Here is a 25,963-nt window from a genome sequence, read left to right on the forward strand (position 1 = left end):
AAAAACCAAAAGACCTCACTATGTCACCCTTGGTACAGTGCTGTGGCATCACAGCTCGTAGCAACCTCAAACTCTTGGCTTATAAGATTCTCTTGCCTCAGCTTCCCACATAGCTGGGACTACAGGCACCCACCACAATGCCCAGCTTTTTTTTTTGTTGCAGTTGTTTAGCAGGCCTGTGCCGGGTTTGAACTTGTCACCCTTGGTATATGTGGCTGGCACCGTAACCACTGTGCCGAGCCAAAACAAACATTTTTAAAGTGGACTAAATTAAGAGGAAGTTGAAAAAGTAGAGCAAATCCAGAATGGGAGTTAAGAAGCAAAGTCAAGTCAAGCTGAAGAACATGAATAGATGAATATGGACCAGACATTTCAAGTAATACTGAGATAAACATGGAGTCAAGGAACAATGCAGTGCCCAAAGGCTAGAACAATACCACCAGAATAATTTATCACCTGAGAGACTGAAATACTCAAACCCATATGCCAGGACTAGAAGCCAGATTGGGGGGAAGGGTGTGGCCAGTTTGGGAATGCTGTGTGAGTAATCTCTTATCCTAGATTATTTCACAGGGCATGCTTTGTCTACATATCACAGATGCTCAAATGATACATGGAAATCATAGAAATCTTTGAGTAAGGTTGTGTTAATAGGCTAAAGGCAAGGTATCTGAAGTATTTATGTTAATATTTTAAAATTAAACATAAAGGCAAAAATCTGCAAAAAAACATATATGGAAATGTAAGGTAAAAGTATCTTCCTAAGTAAAATTTATTGTCTTTCTACTAGGTCCTACCTGCCCTAATGGTGTCCCTCCATTTTTCCATTACCTCATTTAGGCTTATATTCAAGTTGAATGACCTACTCAAGAAGCTGTCTATAGAGTCATGGTTTCAATTGCTCATGCTTGGGGTCCACCCCCATGCAATTTAACAAAATCTACAGAGTCATGAAACAGTGTTCTGCCCAGAGAAGCCTGAAGCTAGAAGTGTATCAAAGCAAATGTAAACATTTTAAAGTATAATCTTGGATGAGAAATGAAATTTCTTTTTAGAGAAAAAGTCAACAAACAACAAAAAACTTGACAGCCAGTACAATCATTTCAGAATGTAACTTTAAAAGACACTATACATCTCAAGAATTGATCTAGATACTATATCACCACCCCTCTGGCATGAGGTCACGACTCACTGTCTGAAAACACAATGCTCACAGAATCCTCAGTGGTTCAAGGATAACTACACTTGAGTTAAGTCAGCAATGGAAAGAAAAGTCATTAAGAATTCCCCATTTTCCAGCCGGGCACAGTGGCTTCATGCCTATAACCCTAGCTCTCCAAGATGCCAAGGTGGGTGGACTGCTTGAGCTTAAGAGTTCAACTCCAGCCTGAGCAAAAGCAAAACCTTGTCTCTTGTAGAAAGAGAAAAACTGAGCAAGTGGATTGCTTGAGCCCAAGAGTTGGAGTTTGCTGTGAGGTATAACACCACGGCATTCTACCCAGGGCAACAACTTGAGACTCTGTCTCAAAAAAAAAAAAAAAAAGAATTCCCCATTTTCCCCACTACAACTATAGAAGCTGATGTTCTGATTATTCCAGTTGCATCTTCTCAAGGAGGAGTTAGAGAACCCCTGGTGGGTGAAGGCAAACCATCAAAGTCAATTTAAATGTGAAAAATGAAGCCATGAAATTATTATTTATAATGTACTTGCTTTAGAAGATCTTAGTTTTCTAACTTTCCATTTACATAAAAATTGTCAGGAGTTCTTCTGAGAGGAAGAGGACTGCCAGTGTATCCTGGGAAGCGGGAGTTATTACTAATATTACCCCAGACACAGCTGGGGTAGGATAAAAGTATCTATTATAAATGATTTGCCACAGTGGAGACTCATGGTACTATAAATAAAACATGGAATTTAGATCACGATCCATATTTGAACCCCAGCTCTATTGCTGTCTAGTTGGGTGACCTTAGTTTAATCCCTTAATTATTCATCTGCAAAATGGGATAACATATTCCCTTTAATTACTTCAGGGGAGTGTTCTGACAGTCAAATGAGAGAATGGCTGGGAAAAGACTGCAATCTGTAGATCACTATGCACATGGGAACCATTATGTAGTCGTTTTCCCTAAAATACTGATCCTCGGAGTTCACTTAGCCCGAGATTTTCCAACTCCACTTCTAAAAGAACATTTTTGGACCTACTCAAATGAAGACTTAGACAAAATATGAGTATCTGTTTTCTGCTTCTCTTTCTCTGATCCAAGGAACTTGCTTCCTTTCACAGATTTAGCTCTTTATGTTATTAACTAAATTTAAATCATGTCTAAAGACTTACTTTTTTGGCAGCACAGTTTCATATCCTGTTTGGTTTAATTTTTAAAATTCCTTTGTAAAGCACTCCAAGATGTTTGCATGAAGATCACTCAACAAATGGAAGCTTCTCTTGAATACACACACAAGGACACACCCACATCAATGGGAAGAAACATAATACAGACTTTTGTAACTTGGTAAAACAAGTCTACAGAAAACAATTACTAAAATTATAATCACTGCCACACAGTATGGTCATTGCTTGCCTGAGAGAGCCTTAACCCTCTCAAAACGAACTTGAAAAGCTAATGTGGTCTTGTAAAATCCTAGTCACCAGCTTATATAGAGAGAAGATTTAAGTGTATGGTTCAACATAGACACAATATTTTCCATGAAGCAGGCATCCTGGCAAGAAAAAATCCCCTTGTGTTTCAGCATTTATTGAGAAACTAACCATCAGATCCTGAGTGTGTTACATAAACACAATACCCTTATTGTTAGCAGCTGTGCATTGGTCAGTATTGCACAACTGGCCAGGTGCATGGCAGGATAGAGTTTTGTCTTTATCCAAAAATTCAGGATAGAAGGGCTCAGGACTTACTCTACGATGGTAGTATATTTGTTCCAAATCATCAGGATTATTAAAACCCCAAAGGTACTTTACCACATTATATGTATATGGTAGAAATTAAAGTATGCTACAGATATCAATAGAGCCCTTGATTTAATTTGGAACAATTCTTTTTGACTCTGTATAAGAATTGGTGGTTTTAAACTTAACTCTACAGATGAGAAGGTAAAATCATAAACCCAATATCCCTAAAAATCATCAGACAATTCCAGAAAAGTTATATTGAATTATCAATAGCAAGGATGTCTGATTTTCAATGATCACTTTAAGGTAAACATATAATGCTAAAATGTATTCTTTAGTAATACCTAGGAAAGTGGGGGGAGAAGCAACATGGCCCCCTGAAGCCAGCTTTCAGCAGAGGCTCCCACCCAGAGGGAGAAATAATGCCCAGAACTAACCCAATAAAGCAGAAGATTAGGAGTTGAACTGAGAGAGAGGATTGATAGGTTCATATCACCCCTGCTGAGGCAAGCTGGGACTCTAAGGAAACAAATTTCAGGTACAAAACCCATCCCAAAGAGGATAGGAATTCCTCCCCTCCCACCTCAGGAGAGCAGCTTGAAGTGAGTAGTGAACAGAGGACCTTTTGTTTCACCAAAGGGAAGAGAGCAACTGAGGGCTGGGACTGCACACACACACACATTTTTGTAATGGAGAACAAGGAAAGAAAATAAAGAGGAGACAATGCCTCCCCAACTCGGCCTTCTCATAGAGACTTGCCCTGTGCGGGAAAGAGCATAGTGCAGGAGCCATGCCACCAACCACTGGGGACCAGGACCATAGCAGTGCCCACTGGCACCCCTCCCACTTCTGCTACCCACTCGGCATCACCCACCAGCTCCCAGGATCCCTGCCCAGGTCCTGTGATCCACTGCCAGCGGCTCCCCGCTCAGCTCCTGCAACCTGTGGCCTGTAAACAGAGGCTCCACCCTTCGGCTCCCCACCTGGCTCCTGCAATTTGGGCACAGCAGTACCCCAGACTGGAGGCACCACCCCGACAGTGGCAGCACCACCCCTGACAGTGGTGGCAGATCCATGGTCCCTCCCACTGGGGTCAAATTTGGGAGAGACACTTCCCCAATTCTGTGGAACATGGAGGGAACCTGAGATGACCTGCAGGGGTCCCAGAGGTGGAGTGTGGCCAAGGCAGAGGCGTGGTCTCCAATGAAGAGAACTACACTCCTCTATGGTAACCCCCAAATGGGTAAAGACACAGATGGAACACTCCCCAGTTTCTAATAATCACAGAGGGAATCAGGCCTGAACTCCTCCTGCCTGCAGGTGACACAATGAGAAAGCTCAGTGGGGAAGGCATTGTCTCCTCTTTGACATAGGTGCAAATCCCTGGTATACTTGAGTATTAGAGAGAGCTTGGCTGCAGCTCTGTGGGGTAACCAGTGACTGGGGGTGACAGTGATGCAAAGTGGAAAAGAGGCACCAGCTCTCCTGGAATAATTATTTTGTTTGGCAGGTCTTTCTGACTCGATGGACCACAGGAGGGAGTCACACTTGTGGACCCCTGCTATCCAGTTGCTGGAGACCTTTTGAACTCTCCCACTTGATCTGTGTTTGTGCAAACCAGGCTAATTGCTTTGGATCTCTTGATTTGGGCCAATCACCCAGGGACTCTCCAAGGCTATACCCTGGTGTGTTGTAGAGGGAGGGTCTGATTCTCCACTCCCAGTTATTGCCAATAGGGGGAAGGGTGTCTTAATTGCTTGTATTCCTCCACAGCAGAGATTTCAACCCAAGGTCACTGAGCCACTAGGATTGGTCAGAGTCTAGCTAAATATAAGACAGACCAACCTAGCCCCATTATACCAAGTGGGTCCCAGGAGTCTCAGGCTGTAGTACTGAATGGGACCTTGATAAAGCTGTAGGGAAAAGCCATAGTCACCAGTCCCAGCACTCTGGTAAAGGGCTGATTAATTACATCTCCAGGAGCACCTTAATTTAATTAATTTAATTCCACCTTACCAGCATCACTAAACAAATGGTGAAAAATAACCACAAAATCAGCAGAAAAACTCGGGCAACATAAATAACCAGAGTAGATCAACTCCCCCAAGGTATGAAAAAGGAGACGCAACAGAAGATCACATTCATAAAAATGGCTGAGATGTCAGAATTTGGATAACAAATAAGATTAACAGAATTGAAGTAAAATTGGAAGTAGAAGTTCAAGGAGTAATTCAAAAGTTGTCTTAAGAATTCAATGAATTCAAAGACAAAAATCACCAAAGATTCTGAAAAATTGAGTCAAGAATTTGCATCCTTCAAAGACCTGAGAAATATAATAGAAGCCCTCAGTAATAGGATGGAGCAGGCAGAAAAAAGGATCTTGGACATTGAAGACAAAGCTTTTGAACGCTCCCAAGTGCTCAAAGACAAAGAGAAATGGAGAGTGAAGACGGATCCTTCCCTGAAAGAGTTGTGTGACCACTCAAAAGAAGGAAACATTCACCTTATTGGAATTCCTGAAGGTGATGAGACTGATCTGAAAGGCACAGATGCTCTACTCCAAAAGATTTTAGAGGAAAACTTTCCAAACATGGCAAGAGATATTGAAATTCAGATACCAGACAGTTTCAGAACCCCAGCATGACTCAACCCAAATAAAGCACCCCCAAGACACATTGTAATTAACTTCACCAAAGTTAATATGAAAGAGAAAATCCTGCAAGCAGCCAGATATAAGAAAATCATAACTTACACGGTGAAGAATATTAGAATGACTGAGGATCTTTCTGCTGAAACTTTTCAAGCCAGAATAAGATGGTCATCAACCTTCAGTCTCCTAAAACAAAACAACTTTCAGCCCAGGATCCTGTATCCTGCTAAACTGAGTTTCATTTATCATGGTGAAGTCAAATACTTTAATGACATTCACATGTTGAAGAAATTTGCCATTACTAAACCAGCTCTTCAGGATATTCTCAGACCCATCCTCCATAATGACCACCGCAATGCTCTACCACCAAAGTAAACTCACTCAGAAATTATTGATCAAAACCCAACATCCACAGTGGTGAAAGGATTAAAAACGTCCACTGTTCTTTTGAAAAACTTGACAATTGAAATAATACCAGGCTTATCAATACTCTCAATTAATGTGAATGGCTTAAATTGTCCACTAAAGAGGCACAGGTTTGCTCACTGGATATAATCTCATCTTATCTCAAAGGATAAATATAGACTCAGGGTGAAGGGATGGACATCTATAATCCAGGCAAATGGAAAACAGAAAAAAGCAAGGGTTGCAATTTTATGTGCAGATACATTAGGCTTTAAACCAACAAAAGTAAGGAAAGACAAGGATGGTCACTTCATATTTGTTAAAGGAAACACTCAACATGATGAGATATTAATTATTAAGATTTATGAGTCCAACCAAAATGCACCTCAATTTGTAAGTGAGACTCTAACAGATATGAACAATTTCATATCTTCCAGCACCATAATAGTTGGAGATTTTAACACCCCTTTTGCAGTGTTGGATAGATCCTCCAAGAAGAAACTAAGCAAATAAATGTTGGACTTAAACTTCACCATACAACAATTGAATTTAATACACATCTACAGAATATTTCATCCTAACAAAATTGAATACACATTCTTCTCATCAGCCCATGGGACATACTCTAAAACTGATCACATCTCAGGTCACCAGGCTAACCCCAGAAACTTTAAAAGAATAGAAATTATTAAATGTATTTTCTCAGAGTTTCATGGAATAAAAGTTGAACTTACCAATAATAGGAATCTACATACGCATACAAAGACCTGTAAACTAAATAACCTTACGCTGAAAGATAGCTAGGTCAAAGCTGAGATTAAGAAGGAAATTATCAAGTTTTTGGAAGAGAATGATAACGAAGACACAAATTATCAGAACCTCTGAGATACTGCAAAGGCAGTCCTAAGAGGGAAATTTATAGCACTGCAAGCCTTCCTTATGAGAACAGAAAAAGAGGAAGTCAAAAACTTAATGGTACATCTCAAGCAACTGGAAAAAGAAGAACACTCCAACCCCAAACACAGCAGAAGAAATAACCAAAATTAGAGCTGAATTAAATGAAATTGAAAACAAAAGATTTATTCAAAAGATCAATGAATCAAAAAGTTGGTTTTTTGAAAAGTTTAACAAAATTGATAAACCTTGCCTAGCCTAAACAGAAATAGAAAATTAAAATCCCTAATTTCATCAATCAGAAATGCAAAGGCAAAATAACAACAGACAACTCAGAAATTCAAAAAATTCTTAATGAATACTCCCAAAAAACTCTATTCTCAGAAATACAAAAATCTGAAAGAAATAGACCAATACTTGGGAGCACACCACCTTCCTAGACTTACCCAGAAAGAATTAGAAATGTTGAACAGACCTATATTAAGAACTGAAATAACATAAACTATATGAAATCTCCCAAAAGGAAGAATCTTGGACCAGACAGCTTCACATTGGAATTCTACCAAATCTTTAAAGAGGAACTAGTATTGAGGCAGTGCCTATAGCTCAAAGGAGTAGGGTGCTGGCCCCATATGCCGGAGGTGGCAGGTTCAAACCCAGCCCTGGCCAAAAACTGCAAAAAAAAAAAAAAAAAGTGGGGGGCAGCGCCTGTGGATCAAAGGAGTAGGGCACCAGCCCCATATACTGGAGGTGGTGGGTTCAAACCGAGCCCCAGTCAAAAACCGCAACAACAACAACAACAAAGAGGAACTAGAACCTATATTACATAACCTTTTCCAAAGCATCAAAAAAGAAGGAATACTTCCCAACACATTCTATGAAGCAAATATCACGCTGGGCCCCAAACTAGGAAATGACCTAACAACAACAAAAAAATTATAGACCAATATCACTAGTGGATATTGATGCAGAAATATTCAAAAAGATCCTAGCAAACAGAATCCAGCATCACATCGAACAAATTATACACCATGACCAAGTTGGTTTTATCCCAGGGTCTCAAGGCTGACTCAATTTACGTAAATCTACAAATATTATACATCACATAAACAAATTAAAAAACAAAGACCATATGATTCTCTCAACCAATGCAGAAAAAGATTTTGATAATATCCAGTATCCTTTTATGATCAGAACATTTACGAAAATATGTATAGAAGGGACATTTCTTTTTTTTTTTGAAGTTTTTGGCCAGGACTGAGTTTGAACCTGCCACCTCCGGCATATGGGTCCATCGCCCTACTCCTTTGAGCCTGCTTTAACAGGCTTAAACTGTTAGAGGCCATCTGCAGCAAACCCACAGCCAATATTGCATTGAATGGAGTTAAACTGAAATCATTTCCACTCAGATCAGGAACCAGGCAAGGCTGCCCATTGTCTCCACTGCTTTTGAACACTACAATGGGAAGTCTTAGCAATTGCAATCAGGCAAGAGAAGGAAATCAAGGGCATCCAATTAGGGACAGAGGAGATCAGACTTTCACTCTTCGCAGATGATATGATTGTATATCTGGAAAATACCAGGGATTCAACTATAAAACTCCTAGAAGTGATAAAGGAATACAGCAGTGTCTCAGGTTACAAAATCAATACTCACAAATCTGTAGCCTTTATATACACCAACAATAGTCAAGCTGAAAAAACAGTCAAGGACTCTATTCCTTTTACAGTAGTGCCAAAGAAGATGAAAGTTTACCTCACAAAGGATGTGAAAGATCTCTATAAACAGAACCATGAAACTCTGAGAAAAGAAATAGCCCAAAATGTTAACAAATGGAAAAACATACCATGCTCATGGCTGGGAAGAATCAACATTGTTAAAATGTCCATACTACCCAAAGCAATTTACAATTTTAATGCAATCCCTATTAAAGTACCACTGTCATACTTTAAAGACCTCAAAAAAATAATACTTCATTTTATATGGAATCAGAAAAAAAACCTTAAATAGCCAATAAATTACTGGGAAATAAAAACAAATCAAGAGGAATCATGATTCCAGGCCTCAGACTCTACTATAAATCAATAGTGATGAAAACAGCACGGTACTGGCACAAAAACAGAGATAGATGTATGGAACAGAATAGAGAACCAAGAGAGAACCCAGCTACTTTCTGTCATTTGATAAGCTAATCAAAAACATCTAGTGGGGGAAAAGACTTCCTATTTAACAAATTGTGCTGGGCGAACTAGCTGGCGTCCTGTAGAAGAGTGAAACTGAACCCACACCTTTCACCATTAACTAAGATAGACTCTCACTGGATTAAAGATTTAAATTTAACACATGAAACTATAAAAATACTAGAAGAAAGTGCAAGGAAAACACTTGAAGAAATCAGTCTGGGAGAATGTTTTATGAGGAGATACCCCTGGGCAATTAAAGCAACATCAAAAATACATTACTGGGATCTGATCAAACTAAAAAGCTTCTGCACAGCCAAGAACACAGTATGTAAAGCAAGCAGACACCTCACAGAATGGGAGAAGATATTTTCAGGTTATGTCTCTGACAAAGATTTAATAACCAGAATCCACAGAGAACTCAAACGTGTTAGCACGAAAAGAAGTGATCCCATCTCAGTGTGGACAAGGGACTTGAAGAGAAACTTCTCTGAAGAAGACAAGAGCATGGCCTATAGATACATGAAAAAATGCTTGTCATCGTTAATCATCAGAGAAATGCAAATCAAAACCACTTTGAGATAGCATGTAACTCCAGTAAGATTAGCCCACATCACAAAATCCCAAAACCACACATGTTGGTGTGGATATGAGGAAAAGGGAACACTTTTGCACTGCTGGTGGGAATGCAAACTAATACATTCCTTTTGGAAAGATGTTTGGAGATCACTTAGGGATCTAAAAATAGACCTGCCATTCAATCCTTCAATTTCTGTACTGGGTATATATCCAGAAGACCAAAAATCACTTTACAACAAAGATATTTGTACCAGAATGTTTATTACATCCCAATTCATAATTGCTAAGTCATGGAAGAAGCCCAAGTGCCCATCAACCCATGAATGGATTTATAAATTGTGGTATATGTACACTATGGAATATTATGCAGCCTTTAAAAAAGATGGAGACTTTACCTTTTTACATTTACATGGATGAAGCTGGAACATATCCTACTTAGTAAACTATCTCAAGAATAAAAAAAAAATACATCTCATTTTTTTTAATACTCATTACTATTATGAAACCAATTTACAATCACTCACACTTTCATATGAAGAACAGATCACAACTATGGCCCAAGATGCAGGATGGGGGGGGGGAAGGGAAGGGAAGGTGAAGGCCAGATCAAGGGAGGGTGAATGGTGAGATCGCACCTATGGTGCATAATGCAAGGGCACATGTCAGATATATTAGTATGGAGTATAAATGTCTTAACAGAATAATTAAGGAAATGAGATGAAGTATATATTAACCAGTTTGATGTAAACATTCCTAATTCTATATGAAATCAGCACAGTGTACCCCATAAATGCATTAATGTCCACAGCTATGATTTCATTAAAAAAAAAAGAAAAGAAATACCTAGGAAAGATCTATCCATAAAGAACAGAAGAGTTTCTAGAGTTAAAAAAAAAAAAGGGGGGGGGGTGGGGTGGGAATCTATTTCCTTTTACACTCAAGAAGAAATTTCTTCTACTTGAAATTAACAGTTAAAGGTTAGACTTTTATATCCTCTGATAGGAATTCAAAGGCTGTTTTCTCACCTTTGCTCTTTATTTGAGTTTAAATATTTTATAGTATATCTTCCTTCACTGATGTACACCTCCCCATTCAATTAATTTGTTGTTTTGAAAAGCTCCAGATGACCAGCTAATGGGTATTTAAGGGTATTATTTTGTAAGGCAAGTTATTAAGCTGACAGTTTTCTTATTCAATACATCTGTATTTTCACAGTGAGTGAATATTTGTTATTGTGTTGGCTTACTTTTTAATGAATATTTACCTATATATAAAATTGGGCTAGCACGCCGGGCGCGGTGGCTCACGCCTGTAATCCCAGCACTGTGGGAGGCTGAGGAGGGAGAATCGCTTGAGCTCAGGAGTTCGAGACTCGCCTGAGCGACAGTGAGACCCCGACTCGTGAAAAAAATGGAAAAACCCAGCCGGGCGCCGCGGCGAGCGCCTGTAATCCCAGCGGCTTCCGGAGGCTGAGGCAGCGGGGTGCCCGCAGCCCGAGTCTGAGGTTGTGGTGAGCTACCACGCCCACTGCACTCTGCTCAGGGGCATAGGGTGGGACCCTGTCTCAACAAAAAAAAAAAAAAAAAAAAAAAAAAAAGTGAAGAAATAAAAAAAAAATAAGCAACGAAATAAAAAAATAAAAAAAAAAAAGCCAAAAAAAAAAAATTGGGCTAGCACAAAGTTCCTTATAAAAATAAATGATACTATCTAGGATCCATTAATACCAGCTTTATTGTTATAGAAAATGCCATATGTTGACATAATAAACCATTATTTTCCTGACCCTTTTGGATATAGAGCTAATACATATGGAACATGTGTGCTCTGTGATAGACATGGCACTAAGGGTCCACCCAATAAGGAAGCTACTGCTAGTTTCCTCCATACACAGATAAGGAAGTTGAGGCAAAGTGGTTAGAGAAGCTGAAGGCATCTGACTCCATAGCACTTGCCCTGTACCAGCAACCTATAGTGATAGTAGCTGTAATTGGCAGATAAGGAGCAGACCTGTAACAAAAGTCCTCTGTCACAGCATATAAAAAACTATAAAACACCTCATCTCATAGTGTGGGCCACAAGGTTACTTTCAGGACTACAAAAAGAGGACTATCAAATACCCAAATTATAAATATTTATGGCACTTTATTAATGAAAAACATTCAAATTAGGACCCTGTGCTTCAATTATAATTTTCATCTTATATCCCTTCTTGCTCTTCACTCTTCTCTTCCTTTTAGTCCTTTACCAAAAGTACACTTGAACATCTTAGGGCAGAGACATGGTAACTTAAAAAGCAGGAAGAAGAGAAAGGAAAAAATAGGGCAAGGAAACAGACAAAAAGAAGTCATGAGGAAGAAACAGCAGACAAATCCTGGAAACATGAATATCCAGACAGAGGAACTCCCTACCCCCAAAGTATGGTGCATGAGGTAGCTACTGAAGAGGATTCTACCTGTAAAGAAAAGTTAGAAATGACAGAAAGGGAATTTAAAGTATAGATGTTAAAAACAATGAAGAACATTGCTGAGAAAGTAGAAAATAACCAAAAGGAAATCCAAAAACAGAATCAAATAAGAGATGAATGAAAACTAGTTCTTCATGTTACATGGAAACAGAAAAAACTTCACATAGCCAAGACACTACTCAGAAATCAAAACAAATCAGGTGGAATCACGCTACCAGACTTCAGACTATACTATAAATCTATAGTGATCAAAACAGCATGGTATTGGCACAAAAATAGAGAGGTAGGTGTAGGGAACAAAATTGAGAACCAAGAGATGAATCCAGACATTTGTCATCATTTGATCTTGGATAAGCCTATCAAAAACTTAAATTGAGGAAAGACTCCTATTTAACAAATGGTCCTAGGCGAATTGGCTGGTGACTTGTAGAAGACTGAAACTGGACCCACACCTTTCACCTCTAACAAAAATTGACTCTCACTGGATAAAAGACTTAAACCTAAGACATGAAACCATAAAGATTCTTGGAAAGAGTGCAGGGGACACACGTGAAGAAATTAGCCTGGGAGAAAACCTTATGAGGAGGACCCCCCCCAGAGCAATTGAAGCAATACCAAAAATACATTACTGGGATCTGATCAAACTAAAAAGCTTTTGCACTGCCAAGAACACACTAAGTAAAGCAAGTATACTGTCCTCAGAATGGGAGAGGATATTTGTAGGTTATGTTTCCGACAAAGGTCTGATAACCAGAATCCACAGAGAAGTCAAACTTATTAATAGGAAAAGAACAAGTGATCCCATTTCACTATGGGCAAGAGACCTGAACAGAAGCTTCTCAGAAGAGGACAGTCGCATGGTCTACAGACACATGAAAAAATGCTCATCATCTTTAACAATCAGAAAAATGGCAAATCAAAACCACTTTGAGTTACCATCTAACTCCAGTCAGAGTAGCCCACATAACATAACAAAATCCCCAAACCAGAGATGTTGGCGTGGATGTGAGAAAAGGAAACACTTCTGCACTGCAGGTGGAATGCATATTAATATGTTGCTTTTGGAAAGAAGTTTGGAGAACACTCAGGGATCTAAAAATTGACCTGCCAAGTTCTCATGGTTAGTAAATCAGGAGCCAGAATTGAATCCAGCTTTGCTCGGTTTAAACTTTCATGATCTCGTTCAATACAAGGCCAAGCTTGTTAGATCTCCCACCCAGAGACATGGAGTCAAGTCTCTGTCTTCTACTTTCTTGGACCAGTGGTTCTCAAACCTATCAAACCACATCCTCATTCCTCCCTTTTACAACAAACTTTGTAATACTCTTTACCATATCAAAAAGAAATTCATAGATAACACTCCCCCCCACTCCCATTTTTTGAGACAGAGTCTGACTCTGTCACCCAGGCTAGGGTACCATGACATCAGCCTAGCTAACAGCAACCTCAAACTCTTGGGTTCAAGCAATCCTCCTGCCTCAGCCTTCATAGTGTCTGGGACTTCAGGTACTTGCCACAATATCCTACTAAGTTGTTCTATTTTTAGGAGAGACAGGGTCTCATGCTTGCGCAGGCTGGTCTGGAACTCCTAAGTTCATGGGATCCTCCTACCTCAGCCTCCCAGAGTGCTAGGATTATAGGCTAGAATCACTGTGCCTGCCTGGTGTAATATACTATCTCTAATAGAAAGTAGATCTAAGAATAAAGAATAATTAATGATCAATAATACAGTTTTTTCCTTTCTTAAAATGTGTATACATTTTTTGACTCTCTCTGTATAGTTCAATGTTCATACATGTTCACACAAGTTCAGCCATAATTTCACTAAAACACTTTAATAATCTAGTGTTTTCCTGTAAACATAGAATTGCCAAGAATAGAACAATTATACAAGCATGTTAATACTGGTAGATTTACAAGGGTATATGTGAAACTTGGTAAACGGTCTGTGAAGCTAGTGAATGATGCCCCATGAATATATCAATGTACACAGCTATGATTTAATAAAAAAAAAATACTGGTAGATTTTCTTCATTTGTATGTCTGTGATTCAAATACATGGGAAGTGTTGCCTTTGGAAAAAAAAAAAAAATTGGCTTGCCGTTTGATCCTGCAATTCCTCTACTAGGAGTATATCCAAAAGACCAAAAATCACTTTGCAAAAAAGATATTTGCACCAGATTATTCATTGCAGTTCACTTCATGATAGCCAAGTCATGGAAGAAGTCCAAGTGCCCATTGATCCATGAATGTATTAATAAATTATGGTATATGTATACCATGGAATACTATGCAGCCTTTAAAAAGATAAAGACTTTACCTCTTTTATTTTACATGGAGGGACCTAGAACATATTCTCCTAAGTATCTCAAGAATAGAGGAAAAAGTATCCAATGTACTCAGTACTTCTATGAAAGCAACTTATATTTACTCACACTTTCTTATGAAAGATAGAACACAACTATAGCCCAGGACGAAAGAGAGAAATGAAGTGGGAAGGGAGGGGAGGGGGAAGGCTTGATACAGGGAGGGTAAATGATGGGACCACACTTACGGAGCACATTGCAAGGGTACAAGTCAAATCTGTCAAGTGTAGAACATAAATGTCTTAACACAATAATCAAGTAAATGAGGCAAAGCTATGTTGATCGGTTTTATGTAAGCACATCAGATTGTATAAAAAAATCAACACATTGTACCCCACATATACCTAAATGTATTCATGGTCTATGTGTATATGATTTAATAAAAAAAAAATGCTTCTTAAAAAGGAGAGGGAGTGGAAAGTGGGATAAAGAGATTTCTCTGTATCATAAAATGATATCATTTTGATTTATATATTATATATCTATTAAAATAAAAGTCATTATAAAAAAGATATGAATGATATGAAAAATGATATGAAAAAAGGACATAGCAGAGCTTAAGGAATTGAAACAGTCAATCAGGGAACTTAAAGATGCAGCAGAAAGTATCAATAACAAATTAGACCATGCAGAATAAAGAATCTCAAGAGAGAAGATAAAGCTTTTGAGCTAACATCCCTAACATCCAAGAGCTGCAAGGCTTTTTATCTAAAAAGAAAAAAAGAGAGAGAAAGCAGAATGATCACTGAGAGAATTAAGGGACTTCATGAAGAATTCAAACATAAGAATTATAGGTATCCCAGAAGGAGAAGAAGAATGCTGCAGAGGAATGGAAACCCTACTAGTGGATATCATAAATAAAAATTTCCCAAGTATCACCAAAGATTCTCACACACTTCCTTCATACAGGTTGTCTCAACTCAAACAGAGGTTCTCCAAGACACATTGTCATGAGCCTGTCCAAAGTCGAGATGAAAGAGAAGATTCTGTAAGCAGCCAGTAGAAAGTGCTAACTGACCTACAAGGGCAAATCCATCAGGGTTACTACAGACTTCTCAAATGAAACTTCGCAAGCCAGAAAAGAATGGTCATCTACCTTTTACCAACTTAAACAAAAAAAATTTCAGCCTGGGCTTTTATATTCTGCGAAGCTAAGGTTTAAAATTGATGGAGAAATAAAATAATTTACTGATACGCAAACATTGAGAAAGTTTGTGACAATAAGACCAGCTCTATGGGAAATACTTAAAATTATTCTACACACTGACAATCACAAGGGACCACCAGCTAACTAACACCAGCTAACTAACAGAAGGTAAAGGACAAAACCTAGCTTCCAAAATGCCTCAAAAGATAAAACTAAGTAATGGTTAATTTCATCCATTCACAAAATAAGATGAATAGAACTCCATCACACTTATCATTTATCTCAATAAATGTTAATGGCTTGAATTTCCCACCAAAGAGACCTAGGCAGGCTGACAGGTATAAAGCACAAACCATACATTTGCTACCTGCAGGAAACACACCTCACCTCAAAAGACAAAGTAAAATTCAGGGTTAAGGAATGGAAAACAATTTTTCAGGCAAATGGAAATCAGAAGAAAGGAGGGGTTACAATCTTATTTCCTGATATAAGTAGATTTAAAGCAAGTGAAGTCAAAAAAGACAAAATGGACACTTCATATTGATCAAGGGAATAACACAACAAGAAAACATTTCAATTCTAAATATTTATGCACCCAACTTAAATGCTCCTTAATTAGTCTGACCAATATCATATCCTATAACACTATAATAGCAGGGGACTTTAACACTCCTCTTACGGAGCTTGACAGATCCTCTAAACCAGTGGTTCTCAACCTTCCTAATGCCTCCTAATGCTATGACCCTTTAATACAGTTCCTCACATTGTGGTGACCCCCAACAATAAAATTATTTTTTTTGCTACTTCATAACTTTAATTTTGCTACTGTTATGATTCGTAATGTAAATATCTAATATGCAGGATGTATTTTCATTGTTACAAAAGGATCGCAACCCACAGGTTGAGAACTGCTGCTCTAAACAGAAACTAAACAAACATACAAGAGACTTAAACATGACAATAGTACAACTGTGTTTAATACACATATACAGAACACTCCACTGCAAAGCTAAAGAATATACATTCATTCATCAGCCCATGAACATTCTCCAAACTAGATCATATCCTAGGACACAAATCAAACCTCAACAAAATCAAAAGAACTAAAACTTTACCTGTATCTTCTCAGACCACAGGGCAATAAAGGTGGAAATCAACTTCAACAAAAATTTTCATCCCCACACAAAGATATGGAAATTAAACAATCTTATGCTGAATGACAGTCTGGTCAAGGAAGAGATAAAAAAGGAAATCACTAACTTCCTTGAGCATAACAACAATGAAGACACAAGTTACCAAAACCTGTGAGACACTGCAAAATCAGTCCTAAGAGGGCAACTTATCACATTAGAAATAGAATAGGAAGAGCAATCTAATTGCAAACCTAGCAGAAGAAAAGAAATAACCCAAATTAAATCAGAAATAAACAAAATTGAAAATAAAAGAATCATTCAGAAAATTAATGAAACAAAAATTGTTTCTTCAAAAACACAAATAAAATCAATAAACCATTGGCCATATTAACCAGAAATAGAAAAGTAAAGTCCTTAATAACCTCAATCAGAAACTAAAAAGGAGAAATAACAACTGATACTACAGAGACACAAGAGAATACTTCTAACTACTACCAAAAATTCTATGCCCAGAAATTTGACCATGTGGAGGAACTGGACCAATACCTGGAATCACAACCATCTTCCTAGATTTAACCAGGAAGAAATAGATCTCTTGAACAGACCGATAACAAGCACTGAGATTACAGAAACAATAAAAAAACTTCCTTGTAAGATCCCCCTCCTTCCCCCTCCCTCCCTCCTCTCTCCCTCCCTTTCCCCTTTCTCCCTATTCTTAGGTTGTAACTGGGTTATAGCTTTCATGTGAAGGTCCTACATTAGTTTCATAATAAGGGTGAGTACATTGGGTACTTTTTCTTCCATTCTTGAGACACTTTACTAAGAAGAATATGTTCCAGCTCCATCCATGTAAACATGAAAGAAGTAAAGTCTCCATCTTTCTTTAAGGCTGCATAATATTCCATGGTGTACATATACCACAATTTATTGATCCATTCGTGGATCGATGGGCACTTGGGCTTTTTCCATGACTTAGCAATTATGAATAGGGCTGCAATAAATATTCTGATACAAATATCTTTGTTATGGTGTGATTTTTGGTCTTCTGGGTATATGCCGAGTAGGGGGATTAAGAAAATGCTACAAAAGCTATGTTAACTAATGTGATGAAAATGTGTCAAATGATCTATGAACCAAGTGTATGGTGCCCCACGATCATACTAATGTACACAGCTATGGTTTAATAAAAATAAATAAAAAAAAAAAGCTTCCAACAACAAAAAAAGCCTGGGATCAGATAGCTCCACATCAGAATTCTATCACACTGTCAAAGATGAGCTTGTACCTATATTGCTATATTGGAGAGCCTATTCCAAGACATTAAGAAGGAAGGAAGCTTCCCCCAACATGTTCTATGAAGCAGACATCACCTTGATTCCAAAACAGGAAAGGATCCAACTAAAAAGCATAACTACAGACTAATTTCACTAATGAATATAGATGCAAAAATACTCAAAAAAATCGTAGCTAATATATTGCAGCTATACATTAAAAAAATAAATACATCACAGTCAAGTAGGCTTCATCTGAGGGATACAAGGCTTTGATTTAACATACACAAATCCATAAATGTAATACATCATATCAATAGAAGCAAAAACAAAGACCACATGATCCTCTCAATAGATGCAGAAAAAGCATTTGACAAAATCTAGCATTCTTTTCTAACAAGAATGCTTAAGAAAATAGGCATAGGTGGCATATTTCTTAAACCAATTGAAGCCATCTATGACAAATTCACAGCTAACATTAGACTGAAAGGAGTAAAACTGAAAGTCTTTCCACTTAGAACTGGAACCAGACAAGGATGTCCACTATTACCACTATTGTTCAACATTGTGCTTAAAGCCAGTGCAATCAGGCGAGAGAAAAAAATAAAGGGTAGCCAAATGGGTGGAGAGGAGGTCAAACTCTCACTCTTTGCTGATGATATGATTTTATGCATAAAAAACTTGAGAGACTCAACCACAAATTTCCTGGAAGTGATCAGGAAATGCAGTATCATCTCAGGATATAAAATCAATGTCCACAAATCAGTAGCCTTTGTATACGCCAATAACAGCCACATTGAGAAGCAAATCAAGGACACAATTCCCTTCACAGTAGCTTCAAATAAAATGAAATATTTAGGAATATGCCTAACGAAAGAGATGAAAGATCTTTTCAAAGATAATTATGAAACTCTAATAAGAGAAATTGCAGGGTGGCGCCTGTGACACAAAGGAGTAGGCGCCAGCCCCAAATGCTGGAGGTAGTGGGCTCAAATCCAGCCCTGGCCAAAAACTGTGAAAAAAAAAAAAAAAAAAGAAAAAGAGAGAGAGAGAGAGAGAGAAATTCCAGAAGACACTAACGAATGAAAGAACATACCATGCTCTTGGCTGGAAAGAATCAACATTGTCAAAATGTCTAGTTTACCCAAGCAATGTACAGAGTCAATGCTATCCCCATTAAAATACCAACATCATATTTTGAAGAACTGGAAAAAAATAGTACTTCATTTTGTATGGAACCATAAAAAACCCCATATAGATAAAGCTATTCTTAGTAATAAAAACAAAGTCAGAGGCCTCACCCACCAGACGTCAGGCTATATTACAAGTCCACAGTAATCAAAACAGCATGGTATTGGCACAAAAATGGAGACATAGACATATGGAACAGAATAGAAAACCAAGGGATGAAATCAGTTTCTACTTGCCATCTGATCTTTGATAAACCAAACAAAAGCACACTATGGGGAAAAAAATTCCTGTTCAACAAATGGTCCTGGGAAAACTATATAACCACATACAAAAGACTGAAATTGGACCCACACCTTTCATCACTTACCAAATTTGACTCAAGATGGATAAAAGACTTAAATCTAAGACACAAAATGATAAACATGTTAGAAGAAAGTATGGGGAAAACTCTTGACAATGTTGAACTGAGGAAACATTTTATGACAAAGACTTCAGCAGCCATTACAACAACAAAAATTAACAAATGGAATTTAATTAAGTTGAAAAGCTTCTGCGCAGCTAAGGACACAAGCAAAGCAAAAAGACAACCTTCAGAATGGGAAGAGATATTTACAGAATATGAGTCTAACAAAGGATTGATAACTAGAATCTACAGAGAACTCTAATTAACCAACAAAAAAGAGTAAACAATCCCATCTACCACTGGGCAAGAGATATGAAAAAAAACCTTCTCTGATGAAGACAGATGAATGGCTACCAAACTTTTGAAAAAAATGCTCATCATCCATGATCATTAGAGAAATGAAAATCAAAACCACCCTGAGATATCACCTAATCTCAGTGAGAATGGCCCACATCACAAAGTCTCAAAGCTGCAGATGCTGGCATGGATGTGGAGAGAAGGGACCATTTTTACACTGTTGGTGAGAGTACAAACTAATACGATCTCTTTGGAAGGAACTATGTAGAATCCTCAAAAAACTCAACTTAGACCTCCCATTTGATCTGCAATCCCTATGCTAGGCATCTACCCAGAAGAAAAAAGAAATTATCATAAGGACATTTGCACAAGACTGTTTATCTCAGCTTAATTTAGAATTGCCAACATGTGGAAACAACCTAAATACCCACCAATCCAGGAATGGATTAACAAACTGTGGTATGTCTATACCATGGAATACTATTCAGCCATTAAAGGAGATGGAGACTTTACATCGTTTATATTAACCTGGTTTGAGGTGGAACATATTCTTCTCAGTAAAGCATCACAAGAATGGAGAAGCAAGAATCTAATGTACTCAATTCTAATATGAAGGCAGTAGATGACCTAATACAAGGTGGCAAGTAGGGGGATGATGGAGAGGAGAGAGGGGAGGAGGGTAGACAATGGGGGTCACAGTGTACAGCACACCTCTTAGGCGTGTAAGAGAGACTATACCTAACAAATGCAATCAGTGTAGCCTAATTCTTTGTACCCTCAATGAATCCAAACAATAAAAAATAAAAATTTAAAAAAAGGAAAAGAAAACAATGTCAAGTTTTTAGGCTTTATGGAAACCCTGAAATGTAAAGTACTCTTTACCTGGCTAACTCCTTTCAGGCTTAAATATCACTTAGCTGTCTCATTCCCCATTTAAATTATGTCGCTATCCTGGCACCATTTTCATTCCAGTACTACTATACCAGCAATTATGGATTTTTTAATGCCCTCCTTCTCCAAGTTAATGGTAAACTGTTTTTTTTTCCTTAATTTTATTTGAACTATTATCTACCCAGTGGCTATCACAGTACCTAGCATAACATAAAGTATATATTGAATTAATGATTCAGTAAACAGTAAAACAGATAACAGAGTTTTTAAATGATGCTGTTTAATAGAGTAAAATACAATGACATAAAATAATTGCACTGTACCTTGCTACAGCAAGTAAATTTTCATACTAATTTATAATTACAGTCATGTGTCACTTACTGACTAGGTTATATTCAGAGAAATTCATCTTTAGGTGATTTCTTCATTCATGGAGTGTACTTCCACAAACCTAGACACTGTAGCCTACTGTACACCTAGGCTATATGGTACAGTCTCTTGCTTCTGGGATACAAATCTGTATAGCATTGTCAGCAACTGTAACACGATGGTAAGAATTTATGTATCTAAACATACCTAGGGAAGAGGAAGGGCATTTGGGGGGGGCATCACCTAATGTGCACGATGCAATGGTACATTTCAAAAGAATTAAGAAATGAGTATAATTGTGATAGATGTGTTATTTAGTATAATGTAAGCATTTCACATTGTGTATCAAAGCAGTACACTAAACCCCATAAATGCATCAATGTACAAAGTTATGATTAAATTAAAAAAATAAATAAACATACCTACACATGGAAAGGTACAGAAAAAATATGGTTATAATCTTATGGAACCATCATCCATTCAGTTCTCAGTTGACCAAAATGTCATACATCTCATGACTTACAAATTGATTAAGAAATATCCTAATCATTTAGGCCATGCAGTGCCTGTGGCTCAGTGAGTAGGGCGATGGCCCCATATACCAAGGGTGGTGGGTTTGAACCTGGCCCCAGCCAAACTGCAACAAAAAAATGGCTGGGTGTTGTGGCAGGCGCCTGTAGTCCCAGCTACTCAGGAGGCTGAGGCAAGAGAATCGCCTAAGCCCAAGAGCTGAAGGTTGCTGTGAACTGTGATGTCACAGCTCTCTACTGAGAGTGACAGGGTGAAACTCTGTCTCTAAAAAAAACAAAAAGAAAGAAATGTCCTGTGCCTTTCTCCTAATCCGCCACAATGCCTGTGCTTTGTGGAATGATGGTGGGCTGACTCTTCCTTTGACTCTAAACAAAGGGCAAGGCATGGCTGCCTGGAATTCTGAGGGTCTGTTTGGCCTTTGGCAGAGTGGCTTGGGATTTCAGCAACTCAAAAGACAGCAATTTGAAGTAACTCCAAAGACAAAGGAGACCTTGTGTGTAAGTGAGCTACCACTTTTCTTAAAAATCCATCACTGGGAACATAAATATAATATTTTAAATTCTAAAAGAACATATTTTAAGCATCTTTTCTAAGTATAACAGAATGATCACTACCTTTTAATGAACTAAGTTTGTCATTTCACTTATACAGAAAGACGGACTGATAACCACATAGATGTATGATATATGCACACTATACACATATGTACATTTTGTATATTGCATATGGAAAATGTTCACATTCATGCTTCATTTAACTAATGGATTTCTCTCTATAATTTTTCACTGGAAAAATAAAGCTCTAGATTAAGTATTTCTAGTGGCTTAATAATTAAATATATAATAAATCTAAATAATCTGGGCAAAATTGAGGTTTCTTTCCTTATCTTGTCTACCTCGGCTGTATAGATTGTTTATATATATGGCTAGATAAATCACTTTACAATTATCTCTGTCATTGTACAATAATCCTGACCAGATAGATGAATTATTTCAGAGGAAAAGGTAGCATGAAGAAGTGCTAAGTCTATGAAATCCCTAAACCGCCCTGCTGCAGTCCAGGTAGGGCTCCCTAGAACTAGCGCAGGGCTACCTTCTTTGACCACACATTCCCTGAGACTTGGCACGTGTCACTCACTAGACCTACAATGCTGAGTCCTTATCTCCCCAACTGAATTCCTCCTCCATTTAAATTTCTGCTGTTGAGATTTGTCACCATCTTCTGACTAAACACTCTAGGATCTACACACTGCAGGTGCTACAGCACCCCCACACCATTATGTCTGTTCCCATAAAAATGGATGAGTGTGCACTTGTTTACACATTTGTTCTGTGTGTGTTCTTGGATTCTTTCATTTGTCTGTCCACTTAAGTAAAGAACTGCACAGTATTTCCTCACCTCTGTTCTAGGACCACCAGGAGGATCCTACCATGGACCTGACATTGAGGGTGAACCGTTCACAGCTCCTCAACCCACCAAGCTACAAGGGAAAGCAGAAGAAATTCATAAAGACCAGAAACTATGACTCGGGTTGTCAAAAGGCAGGGTTGAACTATGACTTCAGTTTCTGTAAATCACCAAGTTAATTTAACCACATAAATATTACCAGTGGTAATTACAATAAAAAGGCACAATGCTAATGGAAGATTTAAGTAGTGAACTGTTTCCCCTTTAACCAAATGTTTAACCATTTACATTTCTCAGGTTCTAATGGAGTAACGTATTATTGTTTTAAAAAGTAGTCCACTAGACTGAGGTTTATGAAGGACTATTATTTTGTCTGTTGCTGTCATTATTGTTGTTCATTTTTGTACTGTCCCAGGGGTCACACATTGTGCCCAGCACATTACAGGTATGAATTAACATTTATTAACTGCTTACATGTTCTAGACACTGCAAAAAGAACTGGGGATGCAGGGATGAATAAGGCATAGCTCTTGCTTTCATGGAGCTCACATTGTATTTGTGGGGAGAAGAAAGAGAATTAAAGAAGAAAACATCAGAAAGTGATAAGTGCTCTTACAAAGTGTCAGGAAAGGCAGCTGAGGAGCTAATTTAAATTGAATGTATAAGGCAGATGGGTCTTTTTCACTGAATGGCTTGAGCTAGCTGAGAGAGCATAATACTTTTCACTCTTGGCTTCCCAAGAGAATCACCTAGGGAATTAAGGACTATCAATGCTGGGTCACGTTCTCTGAGAACGTTCTCTGATTTCAACTGGCTTGGGTGGAGGGGCCTGAACATTGGTATTGCATAAATATTCCCCAGCTGATTCTTATGGACAAGACTGAGAACCACTTAGGAGGAAAAACATTCCAAGTGGAGACATATAAGTACAAAAGTCTTCCTATGACAGTGAGCCTTGAGATTAGAGCAGAGGTTAATGAACCTCTGATTAAAATCAGCTAGGAAGCCTTTAAATATCCAGATGCCTGTGCTACACCACAAACTTCTGATATGAGACTCTTTTGTCGAGAAGGAGAATGCAACGGTATTTTTGAAAACTACTTGGAAGATTCCAATGTACTGCCAAGTGTGTTACAACAAGGTGAGCAACCTTCCTGGTTTTTCCAGGACTGAGGGTTTTCCAAGGATATGGGACTTTCTGTGCAACCATAAAGCAGCTCTCTGCGAACAAGGATAATTTTTTACACTAGTTAGACAAGGGGTTCTCAAAAAATGGTTCTAGTGAATCAGAAACTCTGAGGAGAGGCCCAGAAATATCTGTTTTAATAAGTCCCCTATGGGTGGCGCCTGTGGCTCAAGGAGTAGGGCGCCAGTCCCATATGCCGGAGGTGGCGGGTTCAAACCCAGCCCCGGCCAAAAACCACAAAAAAAAAAAAAAAAAAAAAATAAGTCCCCTATGATTGTGATGTAGAACAAAGGTTAAAAACCAATGTGTTAGAGGAACAGAGAAATCTATGTCTACAGTGCAAAGTTAGAGAAGGAGACACTGATAGGAAGGAAGGAAGGAAGGGAGGGAGGGAGGGAAGGAGGGAGGGAGGGAAAGAAAGAACTCATTGGGAAATATCTGTTGATAACATCTCTACAATGAGATGAATATTAAGGTTTCTTAGGATTTTATGAATGTGTAAGCCAACCAATGGAAAGGTATATTTTGCTCAAGCAATAAAACATATGTTTATAGTTTTGAAACTATCAGAAGCAAATATATGTGTGTGTGTGTGTGTCAGCATAAGTCTCAAACTGCTGTGAAACTACTTAGAATATGGTACCTTATCAATATGAAGCCAAAAGAAAAACATTTATAGATTTTTTTTTTTAAGTGTGTACTTGCAATATTCCCCTGAAAGAATTAAACACTGGCAAGTTCTCTATTTTTCCACTAAGGCTGGCTTAGTACTGGAAATGAGGTGGCTTAACACAACTCTGTTGCTTTCCATTCCCAACCTCACTCCAACCCATGGACTTTTCTTGGGTTAAGCAGAACCTGGGATATAGTCACACTACAGATAACTGATTGGGATTCTGCACCCCCGTTGGGCCTTCTTGTTGCTCTGAGTCCAACACAGAGAAGTCCGGGCATTTGTCTGAAAAGGTGGGCCTATGGTATCCTTGGGGCCCAAGATACTAAGGAGTACTAAACAGCCGGGCTGAGTGTTCTCCTGTGAGGATGGGAGATGGCATGGAGACCAGGGACCTGAGAGGCTTTCTGGTATCTAGATATGAAAGTCACAACCTGCGTACTGCTGCATGGGGGTCAGAGACAACCAGCCCCTCCCATTCCCATGACCACATCCACCTATGTTGCCCTAACCATAAGATTGGAGAAACATGGAGACTGGAGAAAAGATGACATAATCTTTAATTTTTTAAAAAGTATATGAACTGATGAAGAGATTGGTCTCTTTTGAAAGTCAAATTAGTAGCCCAGAAAATCAAAGAAAAAACATGCACAGAGGCAGAAATCATGAAAAGAAAGATAAGTCACTGTAAGACCAATCCAGGAACCATACATGTGAACAATAAAAATATACGTGTAAGGAAGAAAAACTAATAGAGGAAAAATAATTATAAAACAAATAATTTTAAATATTCCTTCAAGAGGAAGAGAGAAAGGCTGCAGATGGAAAGAGACCATTGTGTTTTAAGTGGAATTAGTAATAAAGTACATCTAGGCACATAAGACAAAAAAGAATTCTTAAAAATCCAAGGATTTTTTTTCCAGAGTTGACTTTTAATTTCCCCTAAAGCCACTGAAGCAAAAACCATGATAAAATATCTTTCCTTTACAACCCCCTCAATGCAAAAACCCCTC

The 25,963-nt window shown here is 38.2% G+C and overlaps 1 protein-coding gene across 3 annotated transcripts in view; it reads right to left on the bottom strand.

The window, feature by feature from the left end:
- Positions 1-25,963, bottom strand: part of SUGCT (succinyl-CoA:glutarate-CoA transferase) — a 966,251-nt gene that overhangs the window by 293,442 nt on the left and 646,846 nt on the right. The window lies entirely within an intron of this gene.

Source organism: Nycticebus coucang, chromosome 11, assembly GCF_027406575.1.
Source record: "Nycticebus coucang isolate mNycCou1 chromosome 11, mNycCou1.pri, whole genome shotgun sequence".
Lineage (NCBI taxonomy): Eukaryota > Metazoa > Chordata > Mammalia > Primates > Lorisidae > Nycticebus > Nycticebus coucang.